We start from the raw sequence: 19,123 nt of genomic DNA on the forward strand, positions 1-19,123 counted from the left end.
CACTCCCGAGTGCGCTGTTACTTTGTTACCCTGAGTAGAATCTACAAGCCACGTCGTCTCTTTTCCTTTCATATCATTACGTAATTGTTTGTTTTCTATGCTTCGTGGTATTCATAAATATGTTCCATCAGTTTGATTATGGGTAGTGTTAGGGTAGATATTCGATAAAATGAAAGAATCATAGGCAGTGTAGCGATAGAAAACAGACGACAGTGCAATACGGTGCTGAGAGAAAAGGGTAATAGGGGAGGCACAGCTTTTTTCGGATATGGGATTTTATCGTTGATTTTGGAGGAAAACTGTTCAGTTTCCGACAAACGGAAAATTTGGGTTACGGATATTTATTGGGGACTGCCTGTACTCTCTATACAACAACCTTGTGTTGACCAGCTTAATGGTCAAAATAACTCCCATGACCCACTCAGTATGGAATACACTCATCCAGCAGGAGTTTCATGTTATGGCCTTTAATTTGTTTCTGGTCAATCCTAAAAGATGTTGAATGAAAGTAAACGTGTTTCACTGCCAAACATTGTTGTGCGAGTGCTCATCACTGGACCAGGTGCAGATATTCTACATTCCTATGTCAGAGGCCAGTCCCTCCACAGGACAGCAAAGAATCACTTGTATGTATGTTGAACTTCTTTCGCACCGTACGTAGCCAACTGTGCTAATCTGAGGTGCGGGGGGAGGAAAACAAACTAAACACAAAAATAAGTTCTAAAGACACAATTTTTTAATCTATATTTAAAAGTGCATAGCTCCAGCGGTTTCCTAATATCGGAAGGAAGAGCGTTCCAGACGGCAGCAGAAGCGCATCTGAAAGCGCCACACGATGCGATGACCATCTTTGTTTGATGATTAGCCAAAATCTTCTGCGAGGATGACCGGAGTTCGCATCATAGTTTATGCTTCTTGACGAGATCAGCATGGTATTATGGTTCATTTGTGGCAAGCACTTTTGCGTGAAATAAGTGTGACTTCACACAAAGTAAAACAAATTATATACAACAACATTCTGATAATCTCCCCTTTTGTTGCAGCCCTGAGTCATTGGTATATATTATATTTTCCACTTGGTAGAAGCCAGTTTCTCCATAGGATGATAACTGTTGGCCTCAAGCAGTTTAAACCACAGTGCCACCCAGCCAGATATCTCACGTAGTGTGATTCTTAATCCACCCTTGTGGGATAACGGGCTTTTCAATTTTCAAGACCGTGCTAAATACAACCCATGATTCATTCACCATCCGGACATGCACATTGGAATTACCACTCGGAAAGATGCACAAGTTACTTAGTTATATCTCGGAAAATGTTTAACTCAACTTTGTCCAGAACAGTGGCTTGAAGCCATGTCTCATGGAGCCAAGTTTAAGGCCACTGAGCTTCAAAGAAATGTGGCTTCATGTATTTCTTATTTTATTATTTTTTATTTTATATTGTGGGTTTTTTTCTTTTATTATTTTCAATTTATTATTTTTATTTTTATTATTTGAAAAACATTTCTTTAAATATATATATATTTTTTAGTTTTAAGTCAAAATTTACTAAATCAACTGCAGCTCCAAAGAGCATTTGTACAACTCTTAAGGAATCAACGTTATTAGATCACTGTTATAACCTGGAGAATGTACGAGTAACTAATGTAATGGTCATAATGATACAGTAATACATACTCTTTGTTTACTCAGGGAAGCATCATTACAACAAGACTTTTCTCAAAAACAAACTATTAAAACACTTTTTTTTCCAGGTAAGGCCCACTGAGCTACAACGCTCTTCTTCTGAATTGACCTGGCTATCACAAATGACAGCTCAATTAAATGGCTTCTCGTGTGGAAATATGTAGCAGCCAAATACTCTAAACGCATGTTTCTAAATGTGGAGGGAAAAACCGGATTACCCGGGGGAAAATCCACATGACCACGGGGAGAAAGACATGTCAACTCCAAATATACAGGCGTCAGGGTCGGGATCAAACCCACAACCTCCTTCATACCAGGCAGCGTAGTTCACATCTCACCACTGTGGCACCTACGGATCCTGCTCATGATGTTTGACCAATTCCTCTGCATGCAGCAGAAAACACCCAGAGAACACGACCCACACACATGAGTGGCACCAACTTTCGAAGTTGTGGGTTGGATTGCGATTGAATGAGAATGTCAAAATACCAGTGGCCAAGTCACGTCAATCCACGAGCAGGCTGAATGATCCCATGATCCCGTCCATCTTGGTCCCTCCTGGCCGCATCCCACCCTGCTGCAAGCAGCACAGGAGGTGCAGCAACATGATACACCCAGCTATTGCTATTCTGGGGCTTGTTTTTAAATGTGTCAGCACGGGCAACTTGTGTCTGTGTCTTCTTGGTTCTTTCGGTAAAGTCACGTAGAAGGGAAGTAATAAAATAATAAAACTAAAACATAATAAAATGAAATAATTCTCACGACGTTTCGGCTACAACGCAAGCAGCCGTCTTCAGGTGAAGAATGAGACACTACCAAGCTAGGAGCTTATATATAAACTGGGTTGGAGGTGGAAGAGTGCCTTAACACAAAAGAATGTGCATATGAAGAAGAATTTAGCATATTCATGGAAAATGCGTAGGAGGTGGGCGGGGGGGGGGGTTTCAAAGGCATATTATGCCCATGCATTATGCAGGATCAACAGCACCAAGGGGGGGGGTGCAGGGAGTAGCATTAACAAAGGAAAGGAATGTTATTGATATGTAGCTGCAGTTACTAAACAACCACGTAGAAAACTAAAGTGTATGTGTGTAGTGTGGGTGGGTGCACGCGTATGTGCGTTAAAATGTGTGTGTCACAGAGATACGGTGCCACTGGTTTATAGCTTTTACTAACCGGCAATGATTGGTGTCAATGAGGATATTTTAAGGACAGTTTGACAGACTGAAATGTGGTGTGGCTAGAACCACACGGAGCTGGCTGCCCGTCTTCTCGGTGCTGATTTTGTATCACCACATTAGGTTCCCTTTTAAGTTGTGTTTTACCTGGGGAAGGAAAAAGATAGGTTCGGATAACACACCACTGATTTTGTGCAGGGATAGGAATCAAATCCAGGTCACCAATATCATATCTCAGTGGAATATCCATTGCACCACCGTTCCTCCCACACACACTCTTGGATAGTTATTTATAAGCTACTGCACACCACTATGGCCGTTGACCAAATTATGTTTGAAGCTGCCTGAATTAAGTTAATTACTGCCACAAATGTTGCCCTCATCCCTATCTCATAGCCATTCCTCTAACCTCAAATCTCCCAAACACAGAGGGCAACAGTGTCGCCAGGGCTATGGAAAATAAAATGCTCAATGCCCTATTAGCATTTTGCTGGAGAGAAAGAGCATACGGATGGTAATAATTCCTTTTATTTACATAGGAAAGCCTCGCTGAGTTCCAAGACTGTTTATTTCAGAATGGTTCTGCATTGGCACGTTCAGCCAGTTCCAAATCGTGCTTGGCTTTGCGGATGAAACCAGAGCACTCAGAAAACCAACATACATATGGGAAAACAACTTTCAAAGAACCAGACAGGTTCAAGAATCCATTCCTGTGTGCTCCCACGTTCTGGCACCGGAGAATGAAAATGTTGATTGGGAAATGCTTCCAGAACGATCACGCCTCCACATTAAGTAAGAGGTGTAAGGTAAAGTTGGAGCCCTGCAACTGGTTGCTCATGCCACTGCTAGCAGAAGCGTCTCTGCAAGAAAAAGCTCTGGAGAGGCGGCTCTACAGAGCTCCACTCGAGGGTATTTGGCCTACTCTTCCATACTGGTCGGGCCTCTTGAGACTTGCCAATCAGCCAGCTTTAGTGTCAAGTCCAATAAAATCCGTATTATCCGCGGCCTTATTTCTTCCTATTATCCACAGTTATCCGGGATTTAGCTGCGTCACAACACTCGCTAATTTTCTGCAAAAAATTACGTCTAATACCCGTGGGGTTCTGGGATTTAAAACAAATGGCCATAATCAAAGCAAGTGCACGGGAGGTACAGCACTTGTAATGATCGGCGCGACGACACAGGCACACACACAGACTTGCATACACACAGAGGCACGGTGGCACACATGGCAACGCACAGAGAGACAGACACAGATACATGGAGACACACCAAAGATAGAGAAAAAGATGAAGACAGAGAGACACGGATATGGAGAAACAGCAATAAACGTCCCCTTTTTTGTCCGTGGGCTTATGCAGGACAGCTCGCTAGCCTCTGACAAGTGTAATACATGAGTTGAGAGACTCGTGTACGAGTTTAGGGACTCGTGTACTCTCACACCGACACATTTGCCTGTCTCTGTGTCTCTCCGTGTCTGCCTCAATGTATCTGTGTGTGTGTGTGCACATGTCTCTGTATCTCTGTCTGTTGTTCACGTGCAAAGTGCAAACACCTTGAGCTTCCATAAACTCCACTGTGCTTTAAGAGCTTCCTATCACCCAGGATTTTGTTGTGGATTCCATGAGTCGCACGGGCAAATTAATTGTATGACCTGCGGGGTTCGCTGTGAATCACAACTCTGTAACAGCAACTCTGCTCGCTCCGTGCCCAAGCCCTCCGCAACTCTGCGAGCTTTGTGGCGTCTGCACTTTGCTCGGCGTGTGCTATGGACCTGCGAATCTGTGACCTGTGCAGCCCTCCCTGCTCGGCCTCCGTCTCAGACCAGTGAGCTTGCAGCCCCGTGACTGTGCATTGGAGCCTGGGACTTTCATCACGAGCTATTAAGACTGTGTTGATCTTGGCATAACCTCACCAAGTACTTTCTACTGCGGCCAATGATGATTTTGTCTATTTGAGTTGTGTTGCCTCCTTTGTCCTGTAACCCCCAGAAAACCTTGCACATTCTTCCGTGTTGTTCATTGCAAACCCCAGTCGCTTGTTTACTATTTGCCTGGACCATTACCCTCGAATCGGTTTCCTTTGACAGGTCTGCAATTTTAAACAAAATAGATTGAGGCTGTGTACAACTTGTACCGTGGTTTATAGACATTCGGACAGTGACACCTCAGGTGAGGTTGCGAATAAATAAATAAATAATCGGCAACTCGACTCTGTCGCGTGTTTGTCAGTGGATATTTGGTGTGTTCTCATAGATCGCCCATGGAGGAAGTTGGGTTTGTGCCTTTCGGAGCTTCTACAATGTCACCTCTTAGAGGCGACAGCCACCAGACCTCAAACCTTACCCTCTCACACACACACTCTGATGGATATTTAAAATAACATTTTGGTTTTTAATTCAAAGCTCGGATGGCAGTTGACTCAACTCAACACTGCATAAGGTTGCTAAAAATAGTATCTACTTTATCGGAAGTCAGTGATTGTCCTATGCAGCGGCTGGTTCCCACCATAAAAACGCGGAATTTTCACCACTGGTTTGAAGCCCCCAACAAAGATAACTGCTATCCTATGCTCGTTTGAGCAGTGAGACAATTGTGACTTCAGGCGACGTTTGTCTGAAATAGAAACCCACTGGCCGAGAAACAGCTTTTGGGTTCATAAGTAAAAATGTATTCAGAGTCCAAAACCCCCAATTTAAAAAAAAAACATCATTGTGCTGTGCTTTGGGCCATGGTGTAAAATTTGTCTTGTCCGATCCAGCTGGGTAACCCCGGAGGCTAAAACCTTTGTCAGAGTAATGAGCCAGCACCGCTGGAGAACCTGGATGCATGTTTGGTGTGCCCACTTAAGGTCAAACCAGGTCTCGCGTAGAGTTTGATGGCCTCGGCTCAGTCACTGTTGATTGCACAAGAAAATCCCCATCTTTAAGAATACGGTGCCGTATTTTGAATTATTTTGGTCCTGCACACTTGATCAAATAGAAAAGGAATGAACCGGAAAACACAAAAAGCAATTGTTTTGGGTGATGAAAGAGAGACAACCATTGTTGCACATTTGAAATAAAGCACTACAATTGCTTTTAATATTTTTTATGCCAGTTATGTACCATATATTTATTTAACTTTATATTTAAATAACTGCAAAATATGTATAATTATGGATTATTTGTTTGCTGAATAAGCTTCATAATATATGCAAAGCCTAATAACAATCACCCGAAATGCACTCCATCTCTTTAGACCTTAGAAACTAAGCAGTTATGAGTCCGAATAGTGCTTGGGATGAATGCCCACTCTGCATCAGAGGTTGTAGGCTGCTATTGTGCTAAGTGGTCAGCAGAGAGCAGTGCAGCAAAATCCAATTTCTTTACAGGACTGTATATTATGATTGTAAAAATTACAAACACTAATGAGCCACATGGGGAAGGTACTAATAGTTGTACTATTACTGTACATCGATTAAAAGCGCACACTGAGGATTATTTGGCTGAACAGGCAGGGTTTCGGAAAGATAGGAACACAGTTCAACAATTTTGTATGTCAAGGCTTATAGTAGAGAAATCAAAAATAATAGTCGCGTTTACAATTGTTTCATAGCTTTCTAGAAATCATTCGCTTCGACTAAGCAAGATATAACATTGCCAACATTAAGATCATACGGAGTAGGAAAAAATAGATTCTGCAGGATATAGGTGAAAGGTCAAAGTCAGCAGTAACGTTTGGACAGGATATAGGTGAATGGTTCCCAACAAGAATAGGTATGACACAGGGAGATCCACTATCACCAAACATCTTTGTCACATACTTAAAACGAGTCATGGATGCCATTCAGGACTACCGCACAGGAAAATCTGTGCAATGAGAAATACTAAATAAGTTGGGATTAGTGGACGACATAGATCTGATGGAAGAAAGCTGCGTAGTACTGCAGGGAAAATTGTTCATATGATGAATAAGCCAGGAAAGGTTGCAGGACTGAGGATTAACGTGGGAAGGACAAAGAAGGGTGGGTATTGAGAAATATGCAATAATAGAAAGCAGCAATATTGTGAATGTAAAGAAATGTATGCTTGGTACGTCTACTGACATAGGACAACGACTGCACAGAAATGATAAAAGCGAGGATCGCACAGGCAAAATGAGTAATGGCAGAATTCAATGTCATCTGGAGAAGCGAGCAAATCAGCAACAAAACCAAACTGAACATCTTAAGATCATGCGTGTTCAGGACAGCTGTGTATGCCTTTGAGACTTGGACATTGGAAAAAACTGACAGAGATAATATTTTGGCATTGGAAATGTATTGCTACAGAAGGCTACTGCATTTAAACTGGATCCAAAGAGTGACCAACCTGGTGATGCAGGCAGTGATGAGAAGGAAACTGGCACGATTTGGACAGATATGTAGGATGGACAACAGGAGAATTAAAAGTGTGTTCTTTGGAAAAATGGAAGAAACCGGAAAGAGCGGAATACCTAACAGAGAATGGCTTGACGATGACATCACAAGAGATCGATGCCAGAAAGATGTGGCACTACTTGAGCATATTAGCACAAGACAGAGGAAAGTGGGGAAAAATTAAGAAATGTGCAGTGGACACCTACGGGGCTATCTGCCCATGGATCATGATGATGATGATATTGTGTCCTTGAAATAAAGGACTAATTCAGGGAAGGGGTGCCTCAGTGTATCCGTTTTCTTAACCAAACCCCGCTCTTTCCATGAAAAAAAATGTTTCCCATTTATATCTTGCAATTTAATGTTTTAAAAAGCAACGTGAAAGAGAGGTTAAAGAATACCACTGAAACGACGGAAAGTAACAATCCAATTCTGGAATGCACAATCCGATGACACAGTTACAGGAGTTATTGCAGGGCAGGCTGTGACGTTTGTGCGGAGCGTGGAGACGAAGAATTGATACGCACGCTCGTACATGTTGAGTTGGAGCGAAGTTATCAAAACATTTTTTTTTAATCTGGGTGGATTTACCTTGCCCCACATATATATATCCTCCAGCTACGTTACTCCAAGGGCACGCTGTAATATGCGACAATCCATAATACAGGTTATTTACACGATCTAACCCAAAAAAACAGTTATGGATGATATTGGTCGCGAAAGCCTACGTGTTAAACCAATACGCCACAATGTCTGTTCCTTGCCTTCACCAGCCCGAACTGGTCAAATACATCCCCCCCCCCATGGCCCAGATGGCATGGGAAGGCCCTCATGACCCAGCAGTGGTTTGACAAGAAGGCTCTATATGTACGTACACCTCGGTTGGCTATGTATGATGCGAAAGAAGTTCAACATATGTACATACAGTATATCTAAAAATTGTTAGTTATTATTTTATTTTCTAAAAGGTCTGGCACATTTGCAATGCTGTAATAAATACTGTGCATATTTGCAAGTGTTTTTTCCACATTTCTCACCTCATACATTCCTTGCACATGTGCTCTTGCATTTTTCAGGTCTCGTTCATAATATATGCAGGACATACAAAAATATCTCTTCACAAACCTCATCTAGTTTTAATAAAGGTACAAATAGAGTATGCTTTGTAGTAGTTTCTGTCAAAAAAAGAGAAGTTAAGATAAACATATACGGTATTTTAATGTTTTATTGAAGAAAATCCTACAGTACCTTTTTTTCTGGAACATTGTTCTATGTTTCACGTGGAAAATTATTATAAACCCCCTTAATGCGGTAAAGTTATACTCCATGATGCTCAGCACAAACGGAATAAACTTTCCAAGTATTATTATACCGGCAATTAGTCTACTCTGCCTTAATTCTGAACTCGTGTGTCCCATGTTACTGTCTGCAGTTCTTCACCAATGTTGCCCTGGCTTGCCAAAACTGTGACTAAATTTACTACCTGCAGTAAATGTTTGTTTAAAAAATGCACGGTGTCGCTTGCAAACAAGATGTTTGGCGCAAGACTAACCCAAGCTAAAGTTACAACATGAATGAATATTGCTTTTGAAAGGGCCCAAACCATCCACCCACAGTGTTAATACCTCAGCTGTGACATTATTTGTTTTATATTAAAGCCACTGGAAGCTAGTCTGCAAATAATCATTTAATAAATTCCATGATCATACGTTATTAACATCTAGCTCATTTAACACGCTTAATTAAACACTAATATATTTAATTAATACCAATTAGTTAAAGATTAAAACATTTTTTAAAATCAAGATGTCATCATTACCCAAGCCATGTTATATCACATTTTTATAAACTCTAAAAATCATTACTGTACAGTTTAGTCTGATCACTAACCATGACCATGAAGCAGAGATGGACGACTGAGAATATTGATTTTCTGACGACTTAAAGTATAGATTTTATTGGTAAAATAAATGTAACAAAAATGTATATGGCCATCGTATATTGCGCGTGGTTTAAAGAGGGATCAAAGGGCACCGTTTACCGACTTCTATACAGCAGATACGTATTCAGATGTATAATTGCTAGTGCACGAACATAAATTGTAATGACCTCTTCTGGATTACCGTGCCCTGCGATAGTTCTGACTTTTGACAAACAAGCCCCTACCGCGTACAACTTGATTAGGGTGCAAACAGCGTTACTGTTGGAGTTTTGTAGTTTACATTTCAATACGTATTTGTTTTGGGTAGACTGGCTTATAAATTCCAGCGTAGTCAAGTCTGGGGTTGAGAGGTTTAATGATAATAATACTTGTATTTTATTACCCTACTCGTGCAAATACCGTCCATTGCACGACCTCCCACCCCAGCGAACTCACCCCCGGGTGCTCCCCTCGCGTGTGGCAACTCCCGGGGCCCCCTACCCGCAGCCCCCCCCACCTCGGGCACCCTATCCTAGCTCCCCAATGGCCCCTCGTCCCATCCCCGCTCGGGACACTGGGCAGCACGTGGCGCCCAGCCAATTACAACGCTGGGAACGGACCTTCATAACCGTTATTATATGATGTACTTATTTAAATGTATCCACAAGGGGTGATGGACTTAGTTGACCCATGACTACATTTTCCAGCCTTCAAATATATATATATTTATTATCTTTTCCATAATATTATTCCAATTTCACTAATGCATTCATGTCACGAGACAAAAGCATCCATCTGGAATGGTCGCAGAGCAACAATACTCCACCGTGTGTATTGCACAGCTCCCCGCGGCTGCTGCAGTATCCCCTGCAAGGTGGCTGATCTTAGCCACACTTTCCCACACCCTTGCTACGCAGATATGTTGTTGGCATAGCAGTCAAACTAACACGGGTTATTTCTAGCGGGAATTTTCCTAAAATAAGTGAAAAACCAAAATGTTATGTCATGGTTTATCCCCCACATCACGAGTGTGTACCAACTAGTACCACAGTGATCAAAAGTGTGTCTATGGTCCAAATAAAATAAAACTGACTAACATTAAATGTTTTCAGTGATTACATGGTCAAGCAATGTGGTGTGAAGAAATGTAGGGTACTAGCCAGGCTTCCCATACTACTTGGCCTATTCTGCAGGCTAGTTCTACAAGCCGGTACCATCAAAAGGTTATGTTCAAGTGAGCATAGTTGCCGTGCTGGTCTCAAATAGCCTTGTGCCAATGTTGCAAATTCCACTTTCTCATGCTTGGAGTCAGACTCTCAACAAGACGGTCACTGTTGACTTTTCCAAAAAGCACAAAACCACTTTCAACTCCGACACTAAGCAATTCCATGAAGATAATGTTCAACAACACGTGTTTTTGTTTCCCCCCAGGTGGAACGTTGGCTGATAGTGACATTCAGGTAGCCAACTGATGAGCAGTCTCACGTCGTGGCTTTACACTCCAACATTCCACTAAAGTAGCGCTACCCAGATGGATTTCAGTCACATTGCCTGTGATGATATCATGGAAACTTTGTTGGTGTCTAACCACTGAGGCAGGAATTCAAAGACAAATATTAAACATGCACTAAACTTCAGGAGATTATTCATGTCTTCAAATATATGTCCTAGCCATAGTGATGGTGATGCATGATCATTCAACTACAGTAGGTATAAATGTTGCAATAATTTAAATTTATACCTAAGATGTTTTGCTGAGAACTACGTGTGTATTTATTCAACCCAGCAATACGTCTCTTCTTTAATCGGTGTCATAGGTGGATCGAGAAACTTCCTTAGGGGTGAGCAGCGGGGAGCGAGGGGAAGGAGTCCACCGTGAAAGATCACGCTTTAAAAATAGAGCCCTACATGAATAATAAAGCAAATTAAAATATTTTGTCTAGTAAATATCAATACAACTAAAATTTCCAGGGTCTTAAGGTCTTTATCGCCCCATTGCCCCCACCCCCTTCATTCCCCACCCCCTTAGATCCACCACTAATTGTGCTATGTTGAGTGAGCTATTAACAATGTATGACTATTTTAAGGAAAAGGGCAATTTAAGTTTGGGAGCAGATCCGATCCAATGTGTTTTTTTATGTTATCAGATGAGATGAATGGGAGTGATTGTACATAGGATCGTAGGATTGTAAAGAATTGAACCAGGATCAGATCGCATCCTGATTGACTTATCCTTTTGCATTCCACAATCGGGACTCATATTATTTAATGTTCAACAAATGTTTAGAAAAGTAATTATATTTCCGCGTGCGTGTAAATGTCATGAATAAAGTAGTTTTCTTGGATACGGACTTCGCGTAAGTGAACTAAAAATGTCAGCTGATTGGTGCTACCACTGGCAGCTGTGAGTGTGCCCGCAAGACCATTAGGGCTTCTTTATGCTTGAGACTTGTCTGGAAAAATGTTTTAAACATATTGTGTAACAGTTATCTTGTCTTATACCAATGAACGATTCTACATGAATGCGTTAAATCTATACTGTACGTATTTTATATGATCAAAACGTGTCTCCAATCGTATACGAAAACAAGAAAGCAGTCGTCAATCAGGCTTTCTGAAAACGTATCAACATACAAAACGGGACAAACCTAAAAATCCAGGGGGAAGGGTACATTCAGACGATACGCCACACCATTCTATCAGAAATGAACACGAGCTCTTCCCCCGAACAACCCAAGTACTCATCACGTTTTAAACGCGTAGGCTATCGCGACCAAAATTATTGACGATAATGTTTTAGTTTTTTGGATAAGATCGCTGAAATGTAAAATCGGCTGTGGTTGGATGGAGGTGGGTGGACGGCTCATTTACATTTACGCGATCGAATCCCCAAAAAAGACTTTACCTAAACATAAAGTCACGTAGGTAAAAAAATTATAAAATAGAAATAATAATATAATTTTTTTAGAAATAAAACAATACATGATTTATTATTTTATTTATATTATTTCTATTATTTTTATTATTTGTTTTTACCTACGTGACTTTACCGAAACAACCTAAGAGTATGAATCCTTGCAGTCACGAAAGCTTCAAGTCTAGAATTTACCTAAATACTTTTCTGGGTTCGGATATTCCTTTGAATTGTTTGTTACATACAGCTGTTGCATGAAATAATCAACGCCCGTAGTGTGCTGCAGCAAGTCACCGTGTGCCACTGCAATATTTCAAAATACCACATTTTCTCTATGTAGCCGAACATGAAAAGAAAAATATTTCCTTAGCTCAAACACAACTATGGGATGATATTTTTTTGTAGATATTCTATGAGAAACAAAAGAAAGCCACTTTAAGTTCACTTGGTTGGAGACAACACAAACTTGTAAAACTTGAATTATGCTCAATTAATACAGCACTCTAGATTTAAATATACATTTTCACCGACTGCTATCGGATTGATCCCAGTCTCTCCAGTCACTCAATGGCTATAATGATATAGCAAACATTGGCGCAGAGCCATTTCCCCAAGTTGTAAAGCCTTAAGCTCGTGTCGCTACAACCAACCTGTTGGGAAGCACAGACGCGTGCTTGCTAAAAGACGTCGGCGCTCATCACAACTCCCTTCAGAGTACAACGTCTTTTTTGTCTTCTCATTCTGCAGCTTTGGCCCTCGACGCACGTTTGCAGGGCAGTGATCACAGTAATGCGCTAGCCCATCGATATCAAGGTTATCCACTGGTCAACACACTTTTTCTGGCATAAGGTATTCCAACGGTTTTAATGTAATTCTGGGGTGCTGATTCCAAATCTGGCATCAGTTTTTGTCTATCACATCAGGTTTTTGAGATATCAAATATTGCATTTTCAATAAAAACTGCAGAAGAAAAATATTAAATAAATGTGGATATCTGCATAAAATGATATTATAAACAAACTATCCTAAAAATGCAGCACCATGTTTTAACACTAAAGCTGTCACTGACTCGCAACAACTTGCAATCATAAGTGACAGAGTTAATTTCGGGTAAAATCAATGAAAATGGGGTATGCCGATAGCATAAAATGAGATGTGATAGAGCAAATCTGAGATCAGATTTGGAATCAGCACCCTGAAATTAGTCTAAAACAGCTGCAAAAGTCCAGGCCAGAATTTTTTTTTAGTTGACCAGTGTTACAGTGGTGGATTGTGAGTGCGTCCAGCAAACGCGCATTTCTGGGGTTCCATATAAAAACACGATATTCAGTTCTCTCACAGAGCCAGAGCCCCCCCCTGTCCCCGTAATTTCCCGATGTTTTTTTGTCGCACCAAGTACTCATTTCAGGCTGAGTAATGTCATAAAACAAAGATTGCCCATATAGCCTCCACAGGCCTTTGGGTGCAAGTTGCTGTTCGCGAACATCTATGAAGGCCGTCACGGCGCAAAGAGGATAGTGTGGCCATCACCACGCACGGTAACCTTGTTGTTTCCCCAGTGACATGTGACCTGTTTAGCTATTCGCCACTGACGTTAGTTGTGGCCAGGAATGAAACCCAGGTATGTATCCGGTGTGTAGCGCAATGCCACTAACCACTGCACCACCACCCCAAGCAAAAGCTTATGCTTTATACCGTTCGACAAGAATCCCACAAACTGCTGAGGTTCCTTTAGAGTCAATCAATCAGAAGAAAGTAGACATTTCCGTAACAATTATTAGGAATGATATTTGCAAAATCATTATCGTCACTTTGAGTCATTTAAACTCTGTTCGAATGGCCCCTATCATTACTTACTAACATTGCGTATTATCTCCAAACATAGAATTCGAATTATCATTTACTTTGTTATGATGGTATTATCATTCACATTCTTACTCATCTGCATGAGTGGTATTTATTTTCATTAACGTTATTATCGTTCAAAGACAGGTGCAATTTAAACCTACCTTCAAATCCAATTTGTATTATTTATTCATAGTATTAGTCAACAGCAATTACAATCCACACCCATTATCAATCGACGGTTGGATTAATTCCTCCCTACGATATTCAGCGACTATTCCATCTCAAGGCATTACCTGGGCAAATATTTTGATAAATGCAGTATATAAAAATTAATTAAATTCACTTAATCTATATGTTTATTCACGTTAATCCACATTTTTGTTCAACTTCCAAAATTTACAGTACAGTATGCATTTCCCCTATCCATAGGACTCTAACTTCCATAAATATCTTCGAATATATTTTCACGAATGTTCACCTCCTACCACATAATTCACTCCCAATTCTATATTATTCACTTCTAACAATTCCATAAATTCATATCCTTCTAGTATTGTTTTTAGCTTCCATTAAATACCACATGGTCCGCTCCTCCGATTAGCACGGTTGGCTACGTACGGAGCGAAAGAAGTTCAACACACGTACACCACGTTCAAGTCTCGGATAGCAATGCCTGTAGGCTTTATTGATCAACTCCCACCCCCCACTCCGTGCTGAAAACAGACAGCTGTACACCTCAGACTAGTCACGTTTCATTTGACGACATCGCCCATTGAGTATTGATAATGATCATCGTGCCAAGCAATATCAGGGTCGTCTCAACAGCCACAGGCCACGACTGCCCCTGTGCTATGACTGTGATGGGTGAGGTGCACAGCTGGTCGTAGCTGCACTTAAACAATAATAATAATAATTACTGCTCTTCCAATGTTGTTATTGGAATCCACATCAAGAGTGTTTCTTGTATAGTAGTGCTCGGATTCACGTCTCCCCCTATTACGTCGTTCCGCAAATACATCGTCACTTTAATAATACCACCACCTGATTTGCGTCGCCTCAACACTACGCTTACATCGCTGACAGCATCATCATCCGTCTTTTCTCGTTATGCGTCGCCTTTGCCTCCGCCTATTACCCTTTAAACCGCTTTGATTTACGTCGTTTCGATATTCGTCTTCGCACCTTTGAGGAACACATCCCCGACGTAAACCGGGGTATTACTGTACAACTGGAGACTTGCGTTTGCATGGGGAATTTTACTGGTAGGAACGAAGTGGACCAGACCACCAATAGATTATATCGTCCGTCCGTCCGTCCGTGTATCAACATCGCCCCCTACTGCAAACACTTGGCAGGACCCTTCAAAAACCTTTTGACTCAGTGGGGCTTTCCTGGCTTAACAAGTGTAATAATACATTATGTTTATATTCTTTGGTTATTCGTTCCTACCAGCCCACCCCGCAGGGTCCTGTTTTTATCTCCAATATCTAATAGAACAGGCAGTCGGAAATTAGATTTACGCACGTGTGAATGCACTTGCTCAGATATGCCCTGGCATGCTCGGCAGGTAGCTATGTACGTTATTTTCTCCGTAGACTCAAACAGGCGACATTCTTGCAGGAGACGTGTCCATGGACTGAAGTGGAGACGTGCCAGTGTCACTGTCATTCTTCATTTAATGCCGCGCATCCGTGAGCACAGGTTAGAGAACGCGACAATTGTACATCAGTAATAAATCTAGTTTCCGAGAATTACATCCCCAATCGCAGCCCAGACCCAACACCCGTTGGCCATCACGTCACAGACATTATTTTTGACATCAAGCAACATCTTTGGATGTCGATTTTTTAAAGAGAAAAAATGTTGAGGTCACTGCTAATGCTGGAGTTAATAATTGAGAGGAATGATTCATTTGTCGGCACAACTCTTCCACTCTTGAATATGAAGTGACATGAGATGTGCTGCTCTTGAATATAAAGTGACAGAGATTGTTTGCGAGTCAATAGTTCAAGCGGATTACCGTCCGCGTGTGACTCGTTCGAATGTTACATCGTCTAACAGTCTCAAACCTCAAATCAATTGATGTTTGCGTGCCTTTTTGAAATCGCAGTGTAACACGTAAAAATTAACAGGTATACATGTTTTACTACTGTCTGCAGTTGAATACAATTCATACCAAACTTCCCAGTAGCACTGTAATAGTATACAATTTCCTTCATTATGACAGGTACACTAACTAGAGACATTAATACTGAAGTCACAGACAGACATCGTGATAAGTTATAGATTTAAACATTTCACAATAACAACCAGAACTGAGAGATAATGGATAAGCAGTACGTAAACACGTTTTCCTATTAACATCAAATAATACGTAAGATTTCCCATCCATTATCTGCGTGAGTTATGCTAAACAACAGACTCGGTACAGTTCCTTGCTCTTAGAATTAATCTGCGAGTCACAATCGATTGTGCGCCAAAGTTGGATGCTTACTGCGAGTTTATTCATAGACAACAGCATGCAAACCCAAGTTTTAACCAAATACGATATCACACGGGTATACACGCGTGTGATACATTATGCATCACAACAGCGGTTAAGTTATGACTAACTGTCACGTGTTGCATTACCTGTATAGGTATAGCTAATGTCCATCTAAGAGTCGCATTTGCGTGTCACCGTTATTATTGCCTTGCCTCAAACGTACAGAGCAGCAGTGGTCAGCGCGCCTATTGCCAAGTCACAAGAACGACTGGCGCAGTCTCGCGGGGTTATTCACGGTGTCAGGATGTTAACTCCCTCGCCTGGTATACAGGAGATTGTGGGTTCGATCCCGACTCTGACGCCTGCTCTATATTTGAAGTTGGCGTGTCTCTCCCCACGTGGTCGCGTGGATTTTTCTCCGTGTCTTCCGGTTTTTCCCCTCCACATTTAGAATCAACATCACGCGTTTAGAGTATTCGGCTGCGATAAATCTGCGCACGATAAGCCACTTCGTTGAGCTTTCATTTGTGGCCAGGTCGCTTCTGAAAAAAAGAGCGATATAGCTCAGTGGGCTTTAGGTGGTAAAATAAAAACGAGTTTCGTTTAAAATCAGCGCTCTCTGCCAAGCACGTTCCTTTGATATGCCACGGATTACAGAGACACGTGTGCTCTTGCCAACTTTTCGCCGTTGCTGCAACACAGCATAGTCATCCCTCCGTCTTGTGTAAAGAGTCATCATTGCGAGAGCAGCAGTCGAGTTCTTTTGTGTGTTTTTTATTAAAAGGTCGCAGTTTTGGGGTTCTGTATCTTTATAATGCTGTTTCAACATCATCCATTTATAAGCGGGTGCTAAACTTAAAATGAATGCGTATTAAAATGTAAAAAAATACAATGCAGCCGCTCGTGAAAATCAGACTGGCAAGCGTCGTTTATAAGCGGTGCAAATTAAAGCGCGATCGCGTTAAACGCTCGCTCTCGCATCCCCATTGCACGCATCTGCCCGAAATCTGACATTTATAGCCCACGTCACGCCAGCGAGGCCTCACGACACACACGTGGTGCGTGATGCACACCACACACACCGCACACATCATTGCCCTCCGCCACAACTGCTAACGTTAACAGCTTCCTTGCGTTAAGTTTTTCGTTTTAATGAAAATCCGCCATACGGAGCCACGCACCGTTGACCTTTTTTTTACAATGAGTAATAGCGGTTAAATATTTGCTAGGGAATGCAAACATAATCGTAACAGTATTCGACTTGAAAACTGGTTGTTTGGTACAGGTGTGTACAAACTGCGCGTAACAGCAAATTCGAGAGCAATCTTGGGCGTCAATATTCACGTCCCTGTAAAACAACGGAATGAGAACACGTAACCCACCTTGATTCGCGGGAAAAGTCAGCCGAGATGTTCGTGAGCTCCTAAACTCAACGTAAATTGCCCTCCTCCTCCTCTTGCTTGCACAGAGCAAGTCCACACAATCACCCACGCTATAGTGCTGCTGCTGCTGATGCCTACTCCCGTGTGTGAGCCGGACTCCCGGCTGCGGTCTGGGTCTCTCCCTTGTCTGCCCGGCGCTTGAGAACCCTGCAGTTGAAGTGGCCCGCGCGCAGCCAAACGGGGATGGGCGGGTGGGTGAGCGAGTGTGTGTGTGTGTGCGGGTGGGACGGAGGGTAAAAGTGTCACAGCACTGGCTCTGTGCACCCTCTCGTGTTCTTCGCAGGGCGAGGTGCGTTTTATACGAGCCGGGGAGTTCGCTCGCTCGTCTCGCCTCTCTCTGTGTTGTGTGATGAGAGCGCGCGCGCGCGCGCCCCTGCGTTTGTGCACGAAACACCGCCAACGAGGAGCAGTTGACAAACGAGACTTACCTCGACGTGCCTTGTCTCAGTGGCGAGTGCGACCGGACTGGAGAGCACACTCAACCCGTGCGTTGATGTGCGGTGTGGGGTGTGGGGGTGCTGGGTTGGTTGGATGGGTTGGAGTCGCGTGGTGGGGGCGGAGGGGGTATGGGACAGGGATATGGGCAGGGTTTGGTAATGGATGTGTTGTGTGTGTGTGTGCGCGCTTCATTGTGTGCGTGCGTGTGTTTACGGAGAGCGGTGGTGCAGTGGTACGCGCACTGCGTTACGGAGCCAAAGCGACCAGGGTTCCATTCTCATCCACGAATGTCAGTGGAAAGTGGTAACAGAACCTGTGCCGCGCCTCCCCTAGATCGACTCGACTGTAAATGAGGGCGTTATAGCATGGTGTGTTACAACATGAGCGTTTGGGAGACAAAGGCGGCCAGGCTTGGCGATTGATGACCACATCAGCTCATTGAGTGCTTAGCTCGTCTTGATCGGCACTGGTTTAAAGCACTTTCTCTGCAGTCGCTAAGGCTAAACAGGGGATGCGTTTCTTTCCGTGGGAGCCGGGAGCTTTGAATGGAATTAGACTTGAGTAACGCAGCAGCGGGTCTTGAGCTGGGAGAATTTAACTTGGAGGACACACGGGAGTGTGTATCTCTGTACGACTACTTAGACCAATTTCTCGATGTACAAATCAGCTGCTTGATGTAGTCATAATATAGTGCTGCTGTATACATATACAGCGCTACATTGACAGTACTGTAGTACTATATTGCAATTATTCCCAGACATTGTTAATCAATCCACTCCTGGGGGTTGTGTGACCATACTTCGCCATATCG

General features: G+C 42.4%; 1 protein-coding gene across 3 annotated transcripts in view; it reads right to left on the bottom strand.

Moving 5' to 3' along the window:
- ADCY2 (adenylate cyclase 2) overlaps positions 1-18,491 on the bottom strand; it is a 282,866-nt gene extending 264,375 nt beyond the window's left edge. Inside the window, exon 1 of one of the 3 annotated variants that reach the window (XM_078602107.1) lies at positions 18,303-18,491. The gene's annotated coding sequence lies outside the window, so the exon portion shown is untranslated. Of the gene's footprint in view, positions 1-2,177; positions 2,283-17,814; positions 18,025-18,302 lie in introns of those variants that run through there. The other 2 variants (XM_078602109.1, XM_078602110.1) reach the window with 2 other exon arrangements.
- Positions 18,492-19,123: the final 632 nt, after the last annotated feature.

The sequence above is a fragment of the Lampetra planeri genome, chromosome 17 (genome assembly GCF_965212315.1).
Source record: "Lampetra planeri chromosome 17, kcLamPlan1.2.h2, whole genome shotgun sequence".
Taxonomy (NCBI): domain Eukaryota; kingdom Metazoa; phylum Chordata; class Hyperoartia; order Petromyzontiformes; family Petromyzontidae; genus Lampetra; species Lampetra planeri.